This window comes from Rhineura floridana, chromosome 2, assembly GCF_030035675.1.
Source record: "Rhineura floridana isolate rRhiFlo1 chromosome 2, rRhiFlo1.hap2, whole genome shotgun sequence".
NCBI classification, from domain to species: Eukaryota; Metazoa; Chordata; class Lepidosauria; order Squamata; family Rhineuridae; genus Rhineura; species Rhineura floridana.
In genome coordinates, this window is record NC_084481.1 from 158,764,078 (window position 1) to 158,775,235 (window position 11,158).

General features: G+C 41.7%; 1 pseudogene; it reads right to left on the minus strand.

Annotated features, from left to right (window-relative positions):
- Positions 1-3,137: 3,137 nt before the first annotated feature.
- On the minus strand, positions 3,138-3,256 carry LOC133378516 (5S ribosomal RNA; annotated as a pseudogene).
- Positions 3,257-11,158: the final 7,902 nt, after the last annotated feature.

Below are 11,158 nucleotides of genomic sequence, written 5' to 3' on the forward strand. Positions count from 1 at the left end.
CATTAATTTCTTCAGAGACAACGTTGAATTCCAAACAGTAAACTTTATTTCTAACATCCATAAACTCCAAATCTTTTTCCAATTTCACATTTGTTCCACTCTCCACGTCTTGTAGCTTCCCTATCCCATCAAACTCCTCTCTCACAGAATCCACTATTTCTTTAAACTCCTGCGCCATTTTATTAAATTCAATTTTCATCTCCTGTCTACCCTGTCTCAGGGTTTGTTTCGTTATCTCAATCTCACCCATTATTTTCTGAAACATAATTTCTTCCATGGTCTCAATCACTTTCCTGGTTGTCATTCTTAAAGCCACAAAGACAAAAATTATTTCAGCCACAATTGGGTTAATATTCCAGGCTCTTATATCAGTGTAGACAGTACAGCCTGCCTTATCTCTATGTATTCAGGAATACAAAACAAACTTAGTTCCCAACATCAAAACAATTAGTGGCGTCGTGAACAAGCAGATTCGTCAAAATGAAATAGATAAAAAAAAATAATTTTTTTCCCCTCCTCGAAATAGAAATCCCTCTTCCGTTAGTATCTTTAGAATGCACCTCCAGGACAGCTTTTTGCGATAAAAACAAAGACTTCCGGGAAGGGTTGCTTTGCCTGTGCTGCCTCTGAGTCTGAGCTCTCGTCTCAGAAGAAGCTTTTTCAGCTTAAAAATCAGTCACAATGCTCTTTTTGACTGGTAAAGATTTTCTCCCGGTCAGGGAGAAACGTAGAGATTAACCACAAAGCCTGTTTTTGTGGGGAGGACTGGATTTCATTTATTTATGAGAGAAGGTTCAAACTGCAATGCCAGACGGACTTTCATCAAGCTCTAGCTGATTACAGCGACACGTTTATCTTTTCTTTAAAGAAAAATGGACTTCAACAGGCAGATAAGCATCCTTCTTTCTATTTTCTTTTTTCACTTGGTTTAAATTGGTGTAGCAAAAAAGAGATTTGTCAATGAATCAGCTGTGAAGAACTTCTAGGTGAGTTATGGCTTTTCTCTTTCACTAACGAAATTAAGGAGGAAAGAAATCGAAAAAGCATATAAGCATGACTATCAAATATGTTTATTATTTACACATCCTGTAAAGATATTTATAGTGCAATCCTACATTTGTTTACTCAGAAGCAAGTCCCAATGTATTCAATGGGGCTTATTCAAACAGGGAATCATGCACAGAACTGCAACCTCAAGTGATAAGGAACTTCATTCACCCAACCCAATATTCAGAATCATGCCACTTTAAGCTGTGTTGCGACTGTTTGTACTTGTTTTTATGGTTACTGGATTTTAAAGGGATTTATTTCTTAGTGTGAGCTGCCTTGGTTTCCAGTTGGCAACCCTACCTCACAGGGTTGTTGGAAAGACTCCATATATACACACACACACTTAATAGTTTATTGTCAAAACCAGTTTGTTATTGCAGAACATTTTAAAAAAATCAGTATTTGTTTCCAATATAATAAAAGCAGTGATACCTAAGTAAGCCCTGCCTAATTGCTTTAAAAATAGGATTGGAGGAGAGACAGATTTACAACACAAAGACAGTTCTTTGCTATGTTCACTCAAAAGTTCCATTAATTTATAGCACAATCCTAATCATGTCTACTCAAAAGTAAGCCCTATTGAATTCAATGGGGTTTACTCTGGGTATGTGGGATTAGCATTGCAGCTTTATTCCCAGAAAAGCAAGTACTGGATTAAAGCTTCATATTGGGAAGGTTTTTAAAACACAGCCCTCGTCAACAGTCCAAGAAAATTTAAACTTTTTGATTCCTGCACAGAAGAGAGAAAAAGATTGAAAGCTATATACTTACTCAATTTATGAGATTTTCAGAAAAACGGGGGGGGGTTCAGACTTGCAAAGAGGTCTAGCTACTACCTTGTCAATCACAACCCTGTCTTTACTTATTGGCTACAAACCTGAAAGGGCAGGATTAGAGCAGACAGCTATGAGCTCAATTAACTGAAGTTGCAGGGGCGCAGGCTGACATTTTGGTGTATATCTCAAGAACCAGACAACCTAGAAACTTATTTTTTTTTTAATGAAAGCTGAGAGTCCGGAGACTAAGAGAACTCACCTGGAGACCCGGAAACCACCCCAAAAATCTGGAGTCTCCAGGTGAAAACTGGAGACCTGGCAACCCTAGCTTTAGGGCAGGGGTGGGTAACTACATCTTGTTCCCCACCTCATGGTTGGCACTGGGGAAGCACAGAGCACAGTGCTTCCCAAGCACAGTTGAAGGGGCTTTGTGGAACTGCTGATCAGCTGATCAGTGGTGTCTGAAAAGCATTTTTCATCCAAGCCACACCTTTACCTTATATATGATGGCAGATGTAGGGCAGATGGATGTGGCTTGGCCAAAATGGCCTTGTGGGCCAAATGGGGAGGCCTGGTGGGCCTAATTAAGCCTTTTGGCCATAGGTTCCCCACCCCTCCTCTAGGGTGTCTATGTGTCCTTTCAAGAGAACAGAATTCTATTTCAAGAGGACAGTCACGTTTATGATCTATAATTTTACAGTTCATGATTTTATTATACACCACCTTTTAACAATTTTATTGTACACACCTGGATATTTTTTATGAGTTGGTTGATAAATATCATTATAAATAAATAAATAATGCATTCTGTTTTAAGGAGTTCTCTAGCCCTGTTGATCAGCTGATTGCTGCAGCTTGCATAGCTCAGTGCTCAAAGGCCTGAAGCTATGATGATCAGCTGATTGTATGGATTTGCATAGCTCTGTGTGTGATGTTTTTGAAACCCTGATGATCAGCTGATTGTGCTACTGGCAAAAATGGGTCACCTGATGTCACTGTGTCTGATGCCAGGTATTTGACAGGTGGGTTGCCAAGCCCAGCCTCCAAGATGTCTTCTATATCTTTAAAAGTTGTGCTGGGGGAAGGGAGAATTCCACCTTGTGGTTTTTCCCATTACAGTGTTGCAAGAACACCTGCACTTGGTTGACTTTCTCTTCTCCTAAAGATACAGGATCAGTCTCAGGCCCTGATCTGGCAATCCTACTTCAAGTCGATTACCACTTATGGCGACCCTATGAATCGTTTTGGATATATTCATAGGGTTTTCCTGGTAACAGGTATTCAGAGGTGGTTTACCATTGCCTTCCTCTAAGCCTAAGGCACCTGGTATTACCAGGCGGTTTCCCATCAAAGTACAAACCAGGCCTGACCCTGCTTAGCTTCTGAGATCAGATGAGATTGGGCTTGTTCAGGGTAGTATGGCCATAGGCAGAATTGTTATTAGAATTAGAATTTATTATCCACCCTTCACGCAAAGGTCAATGGTTTTATTTGGTTGGAAACTAATACTGATTTTTTTTTAAAAAAAACTTCTGCAATGACCACCTGGTTTTGGCAATAAACTATTATATAGGGTGCATGTATTTTTACATCTCCAGTGTGTGTGTGTATATGGAATCTTTCCAATGACCCTGTGAGGTAGGGTTGGATACTAAGGCAGTTCACAACAAGAAATAAATTCATTTATAATCCAGTAACCATAAAACAAGTATAAAACAGTTGCAAAACAGCTTAAAGCGGCATGATTCTGAATTTTGGGTTGGGTGAGTTGAAGTTCCTTATGACTTAAGGTTACAGTCCTGTGCATGCTTCCCTGTTTGAGTAAGCCCTACTGAATACATTGGGACTTGCTTCTGAGTAAGCATGCATAGGATTGCACTATAAGTATCTTTACAAGATGTGTAAATAATAAACATATTTTACATGCATGCTTATTTAACTATTTCTTCATACTATGTCTTGAGATGTATCTGATCTGCATCATGATTATTTCTGCTATATTTTAAGTGTGCCCTTCTTCCTTGGGGTGGTCATGGTCCCCCTCTCTTCTTTTCACCCTGAGGGGCAGATTAGGCTGAGAGATGGTGGGTAGCCCATGGTCGCCAAGTAAACTTTGTAGCTGATTTCCATTTTAAAAAATAATTTAAATGATTTATATGCAGGCAGAGTTTATGAAGTAATGCAGATGCACATAATACATTTAAAGCACATCCAACTTGCATTTAAAGTGCATGACTTCCCCCAAAGAATCTGGGAAGTGTAGTTTCCCCTCACAGTTATGGTTCCCACCACCCTTAAATTACAGTTCCCATGACTTTGTGGTGGGATTCATGTGATTCAGATGTATGTTGAATGTGCTTTAAATGAATGGTGTGGATCTGCCCTAGTATGCTGTGCATTCATTAGTGAATTGAAAAGAACAGTGTTAAAAGATACTTTTTAAAATAGGGCAGTAGCTCAGTGGTAGGGCACATGCGTTGCACGCAAAGGTCCAAAATTCAATCTCTGGAAAAGACTATTGCCTGGAATCCTGGAGAGCCAACGCTACTCCATGCCATCAGTACTGGACTAAATAGTAGCTAGTGGCAGATTCTTTTGTTCCTCAAAGAGGAAAGAGACCCAAGGGCCACAATGACTCTGAAATTTATTTATGTACTTTACTTACAACATTTATATGCCACTTTATTGTAAAAAACAAAGTGGTTTATAGAAAGAATTAAAACAATACAATTATTAGCAAAGACCAATAAAATATTTTTAAATTTGTTTTGTTTTAATGTCTTTTAAGGTCTGTTTTTATGATGTTTTAAAGTGAATGAATGTTTATTACGGTACATAGACCAGCAAGAAAAAATACAAGATAAAAAATTCATAAAAAATAGAATATAAAATTTAACAATTAAAACAACTGAAAGAATTAAGCCAAGGATACTGCTGGAGATAAATCCATGTTGAAATCAGTACTATATTAGTGCTCTGTGATCAAGATCCTTCTGCAGCGTATGGCAGCCGCGCAGAAGCTTGCCACCTTGGCGGTCACTTGAGAGGTGGAGTCCGATAAAAGAAATTGCACATAAAAGGCCTCAACCCGGCCAGGTATACTTTGAAGGATAGGGGTAATTAGGACAGAATGCAAATCGCGATAGAAAGTACAATGGAGAAGAACATGGTCCACTGTCTCGATTGCCCCTTCACCGCAAGGACAGAGCCACTCCTTGACTGGATTTTTTTTTAAACTTTCCCTCCAGGTAAGCCGAAGGTAAAATGTTGAATTTGGCTCGAGTAAAAGCTGTCCTAAATTTTGGTATTGTCAACGTGGTTAAATAACAGGCAGCGCTGAATGGTCTTGAATTAAACCTGAGATAAGAGTAAGGTGCAGCTTGTGTTATGTGATTTTGAAAGTCGGTATCCAAGAGTCGTTGGCATATTAGAGCTTTTGCTTTGGGATTTTCTAAAGTAGAGATCAACGTGATAGAAAAGCGTAAACTGAGCAATTTCTCTTTCAAAGACTGTTTCCAATTGGACTGGAAAGAATCAGTCAGTATAAGTGAGATCAGGCTGACTGGAGCAAAGAACATTTTTAGCCAAAATGTTATCTTGCTCATCCAAAAACGCGTTTCTATCTTAGGGGCCCCAACTTCTAAGCCTAGAATGGAGTTAGCAACACAAAGGGGCGTAGGTGGGATAAGTGCAAACTTGCGATCCATAAAGCATCTGAGCGATGACTTTAGCTGCAAAGATGCGAATTGCTGAGAGCACATGTTAGTCACCTTTAGAGTAAAAAAAGGAAAGAAGGGCTCTCGAGCTTTTTTGAGCGTTTGAAATGGCTCTCCTTGCTTGATGGCGCCATGTGCCAGATGAATGTAACATTAGCCCAAGATATCTAAAGGTGGACACCTGTTCTATTTGATGGCCATTAATCTGCCAGCAATGGATGGTCCTTTTCCTTGAAAAAACTAGTATCTTTGATTTCGCATAGTTAATTGACAAGAGCTCCTTCTCACAAAAAGAAGCAAGCGCACATAATAGACGTTTTAGCCCGATGCATGTTAACGATAGCAGGACTACGTCGTCAGCATACATAAGGATGGAAAGAGGCCTTTGAGACTGTCTTGGCTGATGGAAGCAGTACGGAGTAAGGTTGTCGATCAAGGAATTGATGTATAAATTAAACAGGGTAGGAGCTAGAATGCACCCTTGTTTGATGCCCTTGACGGTAGAGATGGGCTTGGATAGCTGGCCGGCACTATTGCATCTGACACGCACATAGGTGTTGTCATATAAAGAGCGTATGAGTAACAAAAGGCGCCTGTCAATATTCATGGACTCCAGTTTCGCCCAGAGCCTGTCTCTAAGAACCAGGTCGAATGCAGGTTTGAAATCAATAAAGGCCGAGTATAAAGCACCCCCGGACTTGGTCGTATATTTTTCGGCCAAGTGTTGGAGGACTAAGCAATGTTTTAAAGTGTTTTTAGTGCTTTTGTTTGCTACTCTGGGCTCCTGCTGGGAGGAAGGGTGGGATATAAATCAAATAATAAATAAATAAATAAATAAATAAATAAATAAAAACAGTTAAAACAGGTATTCAAAAACATTCAAAATAATAAAACCAACAATGAGTGAAAAACAGATAAGAAGCACAATAGCTTCTACATGCCTGGGTAGGCTTGCCTAAACAGAAAATGTTTTTAGCAGGTATTGAAAAGAGTACAATGAAGGCATCTGCCTAATGTCAATAGGCAGGGAGTTCCAAGGTGTAGGTGCTCCCGCACTAAAGGATCAATTTCTTACAAGAGCAGAACAAGTACTATGTGGCACCCATAACATGGAAAGCACACCTTGAACTTGGTCTGGTAGCAAATCAACAACCAGTGCAGATTTCAGAGCAGAGGTGTTTTGTGCTGACAGGGTCTCACTCATGTCTGCAATCGTGCCATAGCATTCTGCACTAACTACAGTCCATGGGTCAGGTTGTGCTGCACGGGGATTTCTGTGACCTTGGCTGGCTGGCTGGCTGCCAGGATTTTTTTAGTTTTGGTTTTTGGTTAGGAACCCTGACTGGTTGTGTAAAGCCAAATGCCAAGCCCTTGCCAAGCACAAGACAAATAAGGTTGAGATTTCAAAGGGATAATGAACCCTAATAGTGGTGAAGAGGTTAAAGGTTTATTAGAGTCTTAAGTCTTCTTGATGTTGCTTCATGATGATACTTCAAGGCTGTGTTAGCCCCCTGGAGGCTTAATCTTCCTGATCTAGGGGTCCCATACTTATACCCCAAAAGACCCCTGGGAGGGGCACCTTACACCTATTAGACCATTATCTTCCCATCATCCAGGTAGCTGGTTTAACCATCAGGTGATCTCTCCTGATCCTGCACATGGTACAGCTTTGGCTTGAGAACACAGCTGCACCCTCAACTCAATGGCTTGTTTTGACTATCAGACTGCTTGTTTACATTAGCCAAGTGAGAACATGCATAAGCCAATTAGCTCACCATCCCTTCAAAGCTTGAGAAAGTTGCAAACAATCCCACCTGGAAAGCAGGAGTGTGGAACAAGTTATATTGTTTTGATTACTTGAGCAAAGTTTCTCAGACTCTGTTGTTTTTGAACACAGGCATAGGAAGATTTCCCAAATGCTGTTTCTGTGTCAGGGAGCCTGCATTTTGAGCTCTCCAGATTCTAATGCTAAGCAATAACAGTGTGCAGAAGCAATCAGCACCCCCATAAATCAGGGTTTTGGGGCAATAATCAGGGAACAGAGGCCATACACATGTCATCCTAAGCCACCTCAATTACATCTAGATTCTTCTGGTGATTGGCAGTATAGGTTGTGGGATGCTGAGTTTTCTGCCTTACTCATAGAAATCTTGTTCTGTTTGGTATGGCATTGCATTTAGGAAATCATCACAGTCTTTTGTTTTTCTTTTTCTATTTGCATTTCATAGAATCATAGAATAGTAGAGTTGGAAGGAGGCTATAAGGCCATCAAGTCCAACCCCCTGCTCAGTGCAGGAATCCAAATCAAAGCATTCCTGACAGATGGCTGTCCAGCTGCCTCTTGAATGCCTCCAGTGTCAGACAGCCCACTACCTCTCTAGGTAATTGATTCCATTGTCGTATGGCTCTAACAGTTAGGAAGTTTTTCCTGACATTCAGTCGAAATCTGGCTTCCTGCAACTTGAGCTCATTATTCCGTGTCCTGCACTCTGGGACGATCAAGAAGAGAGTGCAGGACACGGAATAATGGGCTCAGGTTCATTTACCTTTAACCTCACTCCCTTTTATTCATAGAAGCAACAGCAGTGGTTCCATGTGCTCAGCTCGACCCCCTTAAACCCACTGATGATGCACCTTGTTGTTTGCATGATGGTTTGTTTCTTGCCCAATAGTGGTAAAAGAGAATTCACATACTGGGAAGTGTGGCTTCAATTGCTGTTGTTCCCAAGCTACTGCCTGTGAAGGTAGACCAAACCATGTGTGTTTTCTCTCTGTTAATCATTACTCATTGGAATTGGATTGGCTGTCAAAGTGAGTTTATAGTGGCCCACACGGTAGGCAGAAATGGGTAGTGAATCTTCTTACTCTTACTCATTTCCCAAACCTCTTTCTGAAGTGAAGGGTCAAGTCTGTAAAGAAGTTTGGAGCAGCCATGTTAAAAGGCAGAGGCAGGGCATTCCAGGCATTCCAGCCCTGCTTGGATATGGATATCTTTGCAGAGGTTCCCTAGTCAAGCTTTACCAACAGCATAATTCAAACAATATCTACTCAGAAGTAAGTCTTATTGAGTTCTATGGGGCTTAGTCCCTTAGTAAGTGTGTTTAGAACTACAGCCTTCAGGGACATCCATCTTTACTCCTGAGTGCTCCCATCTAACATCTCCACAATACTAGGCTCCCTTCTTCCAAGAATGGCTTTTTGGAGACTGGCCTGGTCTGAGGACACTTAAACCCTTCTTGCCAGAAGCAAGTACGCCAGATTAAATGTTTCTTACCTAGGCAAGAAGGAACGGTCCTGTCACTTCTGCTGGACCTGGGAACACACTTATTTAGTTAAGATTTCTATCTTAATTTCCAGTTGGGGACATTTTTTTTGAGTGGTATGCTCCAAGCAACTTTGTTTGATGGTTAACATATAATGATTAATGATGTCACTAGGCCCTGCCCCTGTGACATCAGTAAGGCCCCGCCCATGACATCACTAGGGCCTGCCCCTGAAATCTCAGGGTTTGGGATACTTCTGACCTGGCAACCCTACCTTTGCAGCTGACATGGGCACTGTTAACAAGACAGCAGCTTTGAGCCAACCCTGCCTTTGTTTTCACTATCACCAGCATTCACCAGTAAAGGTGTGCATCTCTCTTTAGTTGTTGGCCATGACAGTGGCTGAGATGGCACTCCATCTCACCCATTCACCTTTCTCTAGGGCTGAGCCTCTCTCTAAGAGAAACAAAATGAAAGACTACACTTTGTAGCTGTCTCGGTCCATCACTTTGCCAATGCTATAATTTAGAATCTTTTGCTTTAAAATCTCTTTGCTCTTCTTAATTAAAAATAACCCTGGGTGTATAACAGTAATTACAGACTTGAGCTCTCCTCTGCATACCAAGTTAGATGATTTTTGTTGGTCTGAGTGCTAGCAACCAAAGGATTTACAACCTGGAGTGCTAAACTGAGCTTTTAATTATAACTTAAATATGCTATTAAATCTTTTTAAATTGGAAACCATAACATGTTGATTTCCAGACACAATTTACTAACTGCTCAAGAGTAACTTATGTGAAATGGGCAGTCAGTGTGTTGCTGGGGACTCATTTCCTTTTGCATTACAGGAAACTGGCCGTGAACCTGAAATTGGTTGTAAAATTGTGCAGTCTTATCGGCACTGCTTCTTCTCACATCACTTTAGCAATCATAGCATTTCAATTTGCATATCCATTCCTGACAGAAGACCTGCATAAAGCAAGACTCTGCAGCTGGCCGTAACCCAATTCAAAGTTACGTGCACTTAAGCCTGTTTTTGGAGATGATGATCAGATGCAAGCTTGCTCTGTCTGCATGTCGAGGGCAGGGTATGAGACCTCCTCAATGCTGGGCATGCAACAATATACCAGGCTACAGTATGGCAACCTGAGGCCATGGCTCTTTTCATTGGAGGAGACTATCTCTGGATTCCCATTTGTCTGTGCATCTGCCAAGAACTGCTAAATGTGTTTAATCTTTTCCTTTGCTTTGATGGATTAATTTGGAGGCATCAAAGAATAGTGGGCCATAAGATCATAAGAAGAGCCCTACTGGATCAGGCCAAAAGCCCATCTAGTCCAGCATCCTGTTCTTGCAGTGGTCAATTAGATGCCAATGGGAAGTCTACTGTCCTGTCCGAAGCCAAGAGATACAGATGCACACGGTTCGGTGAGGTTTTCTCTTTTTATTAAGGTTACAGTTATGTCAAAAGCTTTCTGACTCATTCACCTAACTATGCTTCTGAGGAACTAATTCCCTAACACTGACTAAGCATGTGTTTGCAGCCACAGACATTAACGCAGCAACTTCCCCCTTCAGCAACCACTTAAGTAGGTTTCTCTTTCGCGTGAAGATGACAGCTCCTTCTTAACCCTGACCGTTGCACTTCATGCCTCAAAAGCCATTGGAAATGGGGCAAAGTGGGCTGGACCTCAGCTTCCCCATCCAAATGATGGGGGCTAACAGTCTGTTCAGGCTTGGGAAGCGGCTGGGCACCTGGCTGGGGATCAGCAAGTTGGCAAGCTGGCATTTCAGGCACGGGCGAGGGGGAAGTGTTCAAAGGAGCAGCCTCTGAAAGTCCAGACTGCGCTTCCACAGGGAGGGGGCAGGTGACTGGGCAAGCTGTGAGCCCACCTCCCTCAAGTCATCTCTCCAGTCTTCAAAGTCAGAATCCCCCTTCTCAAAGCCCCCCCCCGCCGGTCCTGGGTCATAATACCTACAAGCAGAATATGAATGCCACAGTGATCTCTCTACTTCTGATCTCCAGCAACTGGTATTCACTGCAGACATGATGCTTCCAACAGTGGAGATAAAACATAACCATCATGGCTTGTATTCAGTGGGGGTTTTGCATGAGCAGAAAATATTTCTGCTTGCATAGGATGGGGCACCTGATTTTTGCTGATCCCCTCTTACCCATCTAGCTCTGTAGTATCTACACAGATCCCAGGCTATGGTATGAAGGCACATGAGCCAGCACCCTGCTGAAGCTAAGCAGGGTCAGGTCTGGTCAGTGCCTGGATGGGAGACCGCTTGGGAACCATATGTAAAGCCACCTTGGGTTTCTATCACGAAAAGAAAGGCAGGGTATAAA